Source organism: Danio rerio, chromosome 6 (genome assembly GCF_052040795.2).
Source record: "Danio rerio strain M-AB ecotype USA chromosome 6, GRCz13ab, whole genome shotgun sequence".
Classification (NCBI taxonomy): Eukaryota; Metazoa; Chordata; class Actinopteri; order Cypriniformes; family Danionidae; genus Danio; species Danio rerio.
In genome coordinates, this window is record NC_141026.1 from 18,695,121 (window position 1) to 18,707,007 (window position 11,887).

General features: G+C 34.8%; 1 long non-coding RNA gene across 5 annotated transcripts; it reads right to left on the reverse strand.

The window, feature by feature from the left end:
* Positions 1 to 764: 764 nt before the first annotated feature.
* On the reverse strand, positions 765 to 8,191 carry LOC147843469 (uncharacterized). 5 transcript variants are annotated; one of them, XR_015493492.1, is made up of 5 exons: positions 8,132 to 8,191; positions 4,354 to 4,466; positions 4,050 to 4,183; positions 3,745 to 3,811; positions 765 to 885 (listed from the first exon to the last, which is right to left on the reverse strand). It is a non-coding gene; the product is annotated as an uncharacterized LOC147843469 (long non-coding RNA). The 5 variants fall into 5 exon arrangements; XR_015493494.1 differs by lacking the exons at positions 3,745 to 3,811; positions 4,050 to 4,183; positions 4,354 to 4,466; positions 8,132 to 8,191 and adding an exon at positions 1,601 to 1,765; XR_015493496.1 differs by lacking the exons at positions 3,745 to 3,811; positions 4,050 to 4,183; positions 4,354 to 4,466; positions 8,132 to 8,191 and adding an exon at positions 1,464 to 1,628.
* Positions 8,192 to 11,887: the final 3,696 nt, after the last annotated feature.

Sequence of the window (11,887 nt, forward strand, 5' to 3'; positions counted from 1 at the left end):
TATATGATTTAATTTCAGTATTCCTATAGCTCTTTAAAGAGAAAGTCAAAAGTAGTTAGAGCTCAGTGTTTGAACTCTGTGGGCTCATGAAGCCTGCAAACACAAATAGTGTTCAATTGTTGAATCTGATGCACATTTTATTCAGCTTTGAAACACAGAGACACAAATTATATTGAAAGCTCAATGCTGAATAAAAAGCTTTCAAATCTATTTTTTGGTTTTAATTCTTATTTTATAATGTTTCATTTCACCCCGGTGGAAATCATCATTTACATCTCACCACAGGGTGTGTTACAACTAACCCAAACTGTGGGCTGAATTGTAACATTTCACTCCTCCTGTTTGAAACTAAAAAGGGTTCACGATTTCTGTATGCGCTGAAAAATAACTTATATGCAATTTAATAGCAGACACTTGTAAAGTAAGATCTTAAAGATCTGTAGAGAAATATAATAGAAGCACAACTATCCCTGGTCTCCCCCATTCAAATATATCATATGTACATGCAATTTGGTTTGTATATGATATGAATATGATGACATAAATTTATGAGGCCCGAGCTACATTTCCAGGTTTTGATGAATATAGGCTCCTATATGCTAATACTTTACCTTTAAGTACAGCATTTATTTATTTTTTTATTTTTTACGAATGGTAATGATTTTAATTAACTTAATTTAAACACATTTTATATAAGCATAGGTCGTACTTCGAGAGACAAATTCTTTCTAAAGTGAAAAAGTTTGAGAACCACTTATCTATACTTAACAACACCCCTTTCATCCTGGAAGGACTTCCATCGATGCAGCCGTCCATCTGTTTTTCCATTTCCAGTCGTTGCTGTGGTGTGTAATTTCCCTTTTTTTTCATGTGGTCCCTTCTGATCTGCAAAATACAATTAAAAAAGATGTCAAGTCCTTAATTAAACTTAATACCATTTTTTGAAGGTTTCATCTACCATTGTCTCCAATCTGATTCTATTCTAATATTTTGCAGCTATAAGTAAATCCTCTACTAGATGACAATCTATGAACTTATAATAAATAAATGTGTTACAATAATTAGTAAAGCTGTAAATAAAAGAAATAACAATCAAAAGCTACAAATGTTGAACAGGCCGACGACATAAATTACAATTAAATAAAACAGTAAATAAATACAGCAGTAATATGGAATATGTGTTAAAGCTGACAGCATACAAATACATTATAACAGATCAATTAATCTGATGATATAACGAATAACAATCTGCAAATGTTAAATAGCAATATACAAATGAAGCATACAAACAAACAAAAATGTTTTATCTATCGGTTTACCAACTTGACAACATAACAAAAATCATTCTAAGATAATGAATAAGCTGCTAAATAAGACAACAGAATACACAAACTAGAAAAATAGATATATTCAAATGGCTAAAATTGACAAGTCGCCAAAATAAGTTAAGAAGGCAATCTCACATTCCAACCAACATTCAGTACAATCCACAGTCTAACTAGACAGAGAAATAGTAAAATCTTTGTCCGTCACCAAAAGCACGTAGAAACAACCAAATATAACAACTTAAAATGATACTTTTAGAAAGATCTTTACATACCGCTAATGTCAGCGATGGTCAGACACTTCCCAGATAGCAGGCAGTAATCGGCCCGAGCTCGGCTGCCCTCCGGCGCCTCCGGCTCCGACTCGGCATCGGCGAGTGTTATCCGGGCCGAGTGCGGGCCGCAGCTCGCTCGCGCACATGCGGCTGTGATGCGGCTGTAAAGCACTGGCCCGATTCCGGTCAACCATATCCGGCCCGAGTCTGTCTGTAGAGTCCTGGCCGCTTCTGGCAAGGACTCGGCTGATGGCAACTGATTAAGTTCTTATTTTATCTAGTAATCTGTTAGCTCCATGTTTAATGATAATTTGAGAAAATATTCATGGTACGATAGCAAAAAAAAAAAAAAAAAAAGAATATTTAGTGTGGATGGTCGCAATGTTTAGACGCAAACAAAACAATATTATTTATAAATAGATTATACATGTCATCTAGAGAAAAACTATGTAAAATTAGCTTATTTTTGAGATAGCACGCTCCTGTGCTGACTGTTTTTTTTTTTAAAGCAGAAGTTGGTTTCATAATAAACACATGCGTTACTAAATTCCAAACTCCAAAATCCAAACTCCAATCCAGACGGTGGCGGTAATGCTCCAAAAAGCTGGTTGTCAACCACCATGGCACGAAGATCACAAGAAGAAAAAGTTTGGTTTTTCAAAGATATCACGTGGATTCCGGTCAAAAAGGTAAGCTTTTTACTGCTTGTGTTCTGTATAATTAGCGAATTTAGAGCTTAAAACATTTCCACGGTGTTTGGTTGTAACAGCGTTTAGTACTTTAAAACAGTTTGATACGAAATGTAACTTGCTTTAAGAAACACGACTGGAGCTAATTAATGCAACTCACACTTTCTCAACGTCATCGACGGCTTTTCGAACACATTCTTTTTTAGAACGTCACTGATTATAGTAACCACAGCAACGCCACCGCGCCACCAAATGCAATTACCCTGATTAAACGTGCAGTGCATGATTTCCGTGAAGCACTGTAGAATATAATAATAATAATAATAATTCTGTTAGGATTTGGGTCCCTGTAACGCCATCTTTTAAGTATATAAGCAATGGCAATTTAATCATATCTTAATGTTAAAACGACTTCCATTATAAAATCAATATGTGGACCTTTTTGGATTCCTGGGAGCTAATTAAAAATGTAATCCAGGAAAGAATGAGAACCATTGTTGTTGTTTACGTCCCTCAATCGGTATCTAAGCTGTGTCTCTAATTTATATTTATTTATGTGTGTGTGTGTGTAAATACAGTTTAAGTCACCAGAGAACAATATAGTCACAACTTATAGACCATTTGTGTTGATATAACAGTAAATAAGCGTTTAACCTTTGAATAAATTGCAAACAGCATACATGTTCTACATTGCAAATAATCAAACAAAGGACACAATAAATAACAAAAAACATTTATTGATTAAACAAGTATTAAACAAATAATAATAAAATTGAATACGTTGTACTACTCAAGAATTAAAAATTTCAATAAAGCAATAACAATGAAGCTGCAGAATAATGACACATTATAAACAAATTTAAGTAAACAGGAAGATTTTTTAAAAATTCTGAAATTGCACATGCACAAAAGTTTCCAAATAGACTGTAAAAAAAAAAAGCTTAGAAACTGCACAAAATTAAAAAAAGGAAACAACTTAAAATACCCATGTAAAAATCTATAAAATTGCACAAGACATCTTAAAACAGCTATTTTTTTTATAAAAAACCTGAACAGAAACCAGTTTAAGAAATAGCAAATATAGTATAATATATATATATATATATATATATATATATATATATATATATATATATATATATATATATATATATAAATATATATATATATATATATATATATATATATATATATATATATATGTTTGTATATATAAAGAAATAGCATGAATATATATAGCTAATATATATGAATATAGCATGAATATACTTTCTCTATATATAGAGAGAAAGTGAAAGAAACAAATTGCCCAAGTATCAGGGAACATCTTAATACACTTAAAATGTTGTTATAAAATAAAATATATTAAAAAAATAAAGTGATTTAGACATTTGACACATTAGCTGCTCTCTTTCCTTCCTTCCATCAACCCTATCAGGAGCAAGTTGTAGCCACCTTGTGATGTATTTCTCCACCTCTTCATCAGTGGCGCTATTGGTATGGACATTTGTCCTCACTGCATCTGTGATTAAAAGATAAACAGATGATTTGTTGTGAACAAGTACAAATGTTAATCGAAAAAAAAAAAACAGATTCATGTTTGCTCTCACATAAGTACAACCTAAATGGGACTTAAAATCACATTATATAAAGATTCTTTGTTCCTCTGGTTAATGATTTAAATCTGCATAAAAGGTATTTTGGCACAGATGAATAACAGCCTCTAAATGTATTGAAATGTATATTTAAAATCAACTTACTGACTACGACAGTCCTTAGGGTGAGTGCACGAAAAGCCACTTTTTGGTTTGCCCCACTCCAGTTCATTTGTTTAGCCAAGGAGTTGACCAAAAGCTTTCCTAGGATACGCCACACTGCTTCTTTAGTGGAAAACCTACCAATAAGTAAAATAAACTAACAAACAAAAAATAAATTAAAATAAAAAAAAAATACAAAAGAGCTTGAACTTACCACTTTCTTCCTTTGTTCGGGCTGCTCCTTTAGTTGATGTTCAAGCTTTTCTAAATCAAATAAATTGGACAAAGGAAGGTCAAATGTGCTTGCATCTGGAGTTTCATCCCGCTGCAGAGTACTGCTTTGTTTTTGCTGATTTTTGAGAATCAGGTCCAGTTGCTGCTTTATGACCTCTTGTGATTTTATAAGTTCAGTCAGTAATGCTAAAAAACACAAATAATGAATTAGTATAACATCTCATATATCTCAACAGTGGGATAGATACTGCTGTTGTTCTCTAGTTAATCTTTACTTTCTAGCTGCATTAAGCCTTTACAAATTTACTGATGTTTTGAATTCTTACAAAGACATGACGAGTTGCAATAAGTTCTGTCTTGATCTCCAACTGCACTGGAACAAGGACTGTAAATGTTCCTAGGGGTACTGGAACATAAAGTAACTGTGCATCTTGATGGTGTTCTTAAGGATTCTGCCATAGTCATTGGTGGTGATGGTACTTGCGGTGCTGCATCAATTTCTGAAAGATCCTCCATTCTGCCTTTCTTTTCCAGTCTCTTTTTTCCAAATAAATTTTCATCATCACAGTCACTATAGTTGTATCTGTTATGTCCCCTGATCAGATACATTTACAACACACAACATTTTAGTACAGTGCCAAGTTTTTACGCAGCGGATGCCCTTCCAGCCGCAACCCATCTCTGGGAAACATCCACACACACATTCACACACACACTCATACACTACGGACAATTTAGCCTACCCAATTTACCTGTACCGCATGTCTTTGGACTGTAGGGGAAACTGGAGCACCCGGAGGAAAGCCACACAAAGGCAGGGAGAACATGCAAACTCCACACAGAAACCCCAACTGAGCCGAGGTTCGAACCAGCGACCTTCTTGCAGTGAGGCGACAGCACTACCTACTGCACCACTGCCTCGCCTGCCTAGCATGATGATTGGTCATTTTCTTAAAAAAATGTAAATACTTTTTTAGGATTTGCCATTTCCAGCAAAATGAAACAAGAAATTATTTGATGACACCTCAAACTTCAGATGCTCATCACATCTGCTGACCAATCAAATGCTCTTCTGGTATTTGATATGTCCCACCCCATTCAAGATGCTGAAACTGACCATTGTCTTCCTGTTTCAGAATAAAACTGCACAGTTTAAAGCATTGCACATTACCGACCCAGTGTTTAAAGTGATAGAACTGCTCAATATGAGTAATGCTGTATGTGATGCCTGATATTATAAATTCCCTTAATTGATCATCATTTATTGACGACTCATCAACCTTAATAACCATGAAATGTGTCTATTGCAGTGGCACACTGTCAGGAGGTGAGTACATTATCTGTAACGTTTTATTCTGGAAGAGAACTAATCATTTAAAGGGCACCTATTATTCACTTATTTTATTTTTGGTGTCCCCAGAATGTGTCTGTGAAGTTTCAGCTTTAAATACTCTACATATCTTTATTTATATACATTGTTTTTGTTTTAAACTGTTGAAAATGTCAGTTGTTTTGTCAGATTAAAAAGTGTTGTTTCTGTGTATGTGCCTTAAATGCAAATGAGTTGTCTCTCTGTGCCTCGTATTGGAAATAAAGTAGTGTTTGGACATGTCAACTACTGGTCCACAGTGACAGGCAATCACCCAGACACTGATGAAGCAGAGACCCAGTCTGAAATAACAATGTTACGGGACCTACAGTATTATGCCCCTTTTTACAAGATCTAAAATAAGTCTCTGATGACCCTGGGGTGTGTATGTGACGTTTCAGCTCAAAATACCATACAAAATTATTTTATAACTCTTTGAAACTGCCCCTTAAAGGTCTCTATTTTATCAATCTAAGCATAAAGTCTAAAGTGCATGGAACAAAAGCATTAAGACCATGTCCGAATCCAATTTTGCCATTTTAAGGACAGGAAAATATGTTCTGTGCTCTGGCGCATGGTCCGACAGGGTTGTGCTTATTCTTTTCATGAGTTATGGGTGTGTTTTCAGCAAAATGTGCATTAAACCAATCAGAGTCTCATCTTTAACCGTATGTTCACACCGAAAGCGGCGACAGCGCCAAAGTAGCCGGAATTCATTCATTTTCAATGAAAGTCGGCAGTGAGGAGTAGTGCAGCGCGCCTTCACCGGTGTGGGCGTCGAAGAGAGTTGAAATCAAGTTAACTTTTTGGTAATGAGCTATGATGTGGTTCGGCAGCAAGCAATCAGAATGTAGAAGTCTGCCGCACGAGAGCAGTCCAGAGAACACAGTCACAGTGAACTTTGGTTCTGACCACAGTTGTTTCCACGGGTTTGATTATTGCGGTCACTGGATTTCCAATTATTTGCAATGTTTTCTCACAGGAACATACATTAAAAGTTACTGGTGAGTTACTCATGTGAATTAATGTTATATATATTTTTCCTTAAAAAAGCGGGAATCTCAGCACAAAACAGTATTGCTGCTTCAGAATATTTCAGACATATGGACACATTAGATAATTAAGTGCAGCAAAGCCACACCACATGCAACTTGATCTTCCATTGTTAAATAAATTTGATAAAAAGTGTGCAACATTTTCACGCTTGAAAGCATGTTTTATGTGGGAATGTGACTGATATGCTGCAACGGCCCCTTTAAATACAAGATCAATGTAGCGAATTTTGACGCTCTTGCCGCCAAAGGTGAAGGCAGACAGCGTTGTCACCAGGGCGCCCAAAGCGACCTTTGACGCTCTTGACGCTTTCGGTGTGAACGTATAGTAAGAGTCAGCTGTGTTGCACCATGGCTCATTTTCTATATACATGGTGGACTTTGTAAGTGGAAAAACTAAATGCTTCACTAGTGAGAAAACAGTTAGACAAATCATCTGTTCGAGGATGAAGACTGAGCCTCCTCCAGTCGGCCTCTTTAATTTCTCTTTGCTTTACTTTTACTCTTTAACTTTAGCTAACGCTCTGTACAGGACTTTAAACCAGCATTCATCTGGTCAATAGCGTGGCCTATTTCAGTTCCTCAAAATAGCAATGCGCCAACAATACGCCTTAACACACCACATTTTTAGACCAGAACACCCATGAGTCCACAAAGTGGCACAAATGGATTTGCTATTTAAACAACGTGGTGCAAAGCATGAAAATTACAGTTGTGCTGATCTGAAAATAGCAACTAATCACGCCATACACACCTTGCACCTTATTGCGCTGAGTGTGTGATAGGGCCCTTAGGCTTTGATCCTAATTGTGTCATTTTGGTGACTGTTGCTTTGAAGATAATGTGAAATTAAAATATATTTTTTACATGTCAGCGAGTGACAGAATTTGTCTTTAGAAGATATAAAACTGATATAAGCATCCAAAGCTTGCAGTTTCTCACTTTCGTCTAATTGGATCAATGATTTTTTCCCCATCACCTCATACTTCAGTTTCTCATCAAATCTTGATCATTCAAATGCTCTCTAGTATCTGACATAACCCGCCATTTTCAAGACGCTTCCCATTTGCTTTTCATTTGATGCGCTTGAGCTTAACCACCCTCACTGGCAGAGCTGTGATATGTGATATTGATATAAATACAATATTGGCTGATTGTTTTTTTTGTCTAATCTTTCCCACCCTCTCTCCATGTTTCAGTTGAGATTACGTCAAACATAGAATTAAAATGCTAAATTGAATCATCCAACTATGATGGAAAGACATTTACTGAAATAAATTCCAACATGCGCATCAAAGAAAGTCATGTGATTTTGTTTTAACAGATTATGAGATAACTAGGAGTGATGGTACAGCATTAGACAAACAAGTGGACCGACCACAATGTAGAGCATCTGACATGTTGTTTTGGCCATTCTAAAATCATTCAGCCAAAGTCCCGCTGAGAGTGGACTGATGGATGTTGAGACAATCCCTCAGATCCTGCTCTTTCTGACCAGCGACAGGTAAACCAGGAACAGGAACCATTGGTCAATCAGTGGAAGGCATTGGCTCTGGTGCGGAGCAGGAGTCTTCATGACAAAAATGATGATCATTACCTGGTAAAGTTAACAGACATTAACATCTCTGGTGTATTTTGTAAATAACACATGACTTCAGATGAACAACAAATTCCACTGTATCTCACATTTCACAGTTTTATGGTCAAACCTTATTAATATCATTATAAACATTTCTCAAGTAACATCTAATCACAAATATAAAATATATCCCAAGTAAATAACTCAAAAATGAAATTACAAACATGTAAACACTTTAAGGAAATAAACAGTTGTTTTCCCCTTTAAAATACAAATATTACATTTCTTGTATAAAAATTTGTATGAATAAACTTTGTGATCCTTTTTGTTGAAAATATAAAGTAGTGGTGAACAATATATTGTTTGAGCATCGATATCGCAATGTGCGTATTTGCAATAGTCACAATGCAGGATTAATTTTAATAATGATTAAAAGATAAAGATATTATCAAAATTTGACATTATTTATCCAATGATGACCATGTTATTTTACATTTGATTGTTTTGTTTCTGTACTTGAATACTGTTCCACTCCCCAGAAAAGCATAAAGCACTGTTTATTTATTTATTATTGCTTGTAATTTGTTATATTTTATGCAGATGAACTGCATAGAAAAAGTCTTTTTCATCCAAGTCGATCTAAATTAATAAAAGCTTTCCAAATATAGCTATTCAAATCATCTGGTGAAATTATATTCCTATCGCAATGTATATCGTAGCAAAAAAAAAAAAAAAAAATGCAATGTCAGGTTTTTCCAATATCGAGCAGCCCTAATATAAAGCAATTGACAACACTGCCAGAGAGTCTTTCTCAGCCTTACGCATGCTAGACGTGAGCTAACTACACCTACATTTCGAAATATAAACAGAATAGAAAACTCTTTTTCAGTACACATTTGATTCCACGGTAATGATATATACATGATACCATCCAGCCCCACTGCATTTATTTATTGCCATATTTATAGCAGAAATAATACCTGGTCATTTATGTCATGGAAACACATATGTATATTTATTATCAGTGTGTTACTGAAATGCAACATGATTATTTATTAACTGTACTCTGTTAGCCCTTACTGTAGTTTATTATAAAGCAGATGTTTGTAAACATGCTTTGTAACCCTTGTCATGAACTGATCAAAGTAACAAATTGTAAACATTTGGAGTAAGATATTGTAACTGAATGTTTAGTGTTTACTTTAGAATGGTTTTCTATGGGAAAGTGCTAAGCATGTAGTTTAGCATCTTGTGCTTGTATTCTAGCAACACTTATTTGCTGTATAAAGCATGTATTATATCAATAAATAATTTGATCTGTGTTTCCATTTCTCTTAAAGGATCATACTGATAGTGAGTGAGTCTCTGTTAATTTTAAAGTCCCTGTTAACTTATGACAAAATTGACCGTATGATTTTGTTAGCTCACATTGCTAGTGTTGTGGTGAACTATTTATCTGTGCATGTCATTAAAAAACAAAACTTGTTTGCCCTTAAAATCTTAATTGAAATACAAAAATGCATTTCCTGTTTGTTTTTCTGATAAATTGATAGAGTACGTATATCTTAGGAATTGGGCATGACTAACATATTTAACCACGCTGCTCCAACTGTCAGTTTTGACACTAAGCAGAAATGGTGAGCAGGATGTGTCTGTTAGGTTGTAATATCTTTGGCCAAACACTTTTCCCAATCTTACTAAATGAAATGCCTACTTTAATACATCCAATCAGCTCGCTGTCATTTAATATTCAGTTTCTCTAAGAACTGCGTCACTATACAAAAAAAAGTCGCAACTTCAAGTTCATGCAGACTTTAAACATTTTGTTTACTGGAGAAGAAAAAAAGTTTAAGATTTATATTTTATTGAAAACAGTAAAGACTTTTATTTTTTTTTACTTTTTATTCAATTTTATTGTTCATTTTCTTTGAAAAGGACAGAATTCTTGTACAGAATATAAACAACCATTTTTAATTATGAAAAACATTTAGATTACTCTTGGCTTGTTTTACTCATTTATATTATATATTTGTTTCATTGCATATTCTCATTTTAAAAACACATACTAGTTTACACTCTGAGCTGGTGTGTGTGCATGTGTGTGTGTGTGTGTGTGTGTCTTCAGCTCGTACAGCTTCACACAGAGCCTTACAGATGCAGCAGAGGAAGCTCAGGATCAGGATCTGTTCTCCTCAGTTCCTCTGCCCCTCCTGCTCTCCTTCTACAAATCATTGACAGCGTTTATCTACACTGAACCTGACAATGCAACCCAAGCCATGACTGCTGGATTCAGATAAGTGTAATGTCACTGGCCACCTGTGCAGTGCAACCAGGGATGGCTCTCAAGGTCATCTAAACTGGACCGATCAGCCAGTGCTGCACTGAGACACCAGTGAATCAGCTGACGGCACTCTGTTTTAAACAATGTTCAGTCACTGTGTTGCCCCAGCGTGTATATTAATTAAGAAAGATGTATACAAGCATTTAAATATCTACTGACTAATTTAACTTTTCTCTTTCGTCAGATGGGTTCAGGTAGTGCCTCTGTCCTGCTGCGCTTCAGGAGAATTCAGCATCACAAGCAAAATGACCACCTTGTGTCATATAACATATATTGATCAATCAGCACGGTTGTCAAGGCAGAATCTCAAGCACAACCAATCATTTTAAATGACATGGTGAATCATTTAAAGAAATTTAAATGTTAAGTTCAGAGAACTTACAATATGAATTAAATGTTTGTTGCTGCCTAATGAGTAAGTTAAACACACCTTTAATGCCAAAACTTGGTATTTTTATTAATGAAAAGTTATATTATCCGCTTAGGGCCCCAAGAAAGTCTGGAGGCCCACAATAAATACTAATAATGTAATTTCCTGTCATATTTTGTAGGATAAGGCTCTAACAAATACATTTTACCTTAAATAGCATGTGTGCAATTGTGTCCCCCCCACCCCCAATCATGGATCAGTCCAGCAGTCAAATCAGAAGAAAATTTAGTTTCAGAAAACAAATAGTTTGTTCATTAATTTTAGTTGTGAACTCATTTTAAGCAAACAAATCTTTTAAAATGTAGAGATTGTGTTAAGATAAAAATATAGAAAGCAAGACAGAGTGCTATAAGATAAAGACAGCTAAATAAATAAGCAAATATGAAAAGTGCTTATTACTGAAGGAAACAATCATCATGATCACGGTACAAAGTGTAGAGTAAACAATGTTATTAACACTATGAGCTGTATTTGTTAAAATAAATGTTAAATTATTGTGTGTTTCATTAGACAAACTGTTGAGATGATGAAAAACACGCTGTCTTATACGTTTTAGTTAAACTGTGATTCTCTGTGCTGAACATTGCCCCCTTGTGTTGTCTATGATCACTTACTGAGGAGAGACGTGACCCTGCACCACAAAAGCACTTTTTTACTTCTTTTAGTTTGAGCACATGCTTTTTAAAATGATTGAGCTGTTGAAACGTTGACCTACACATGAAAAAAACATATTGTTTAAATAAAGTTATTTTTTAAATTATAATTGTATTCTAACCTGAAACTGAAGATCGTCCTAAAAAGAGATTTATTGCGCTATATTGGGATAATTTGCAATT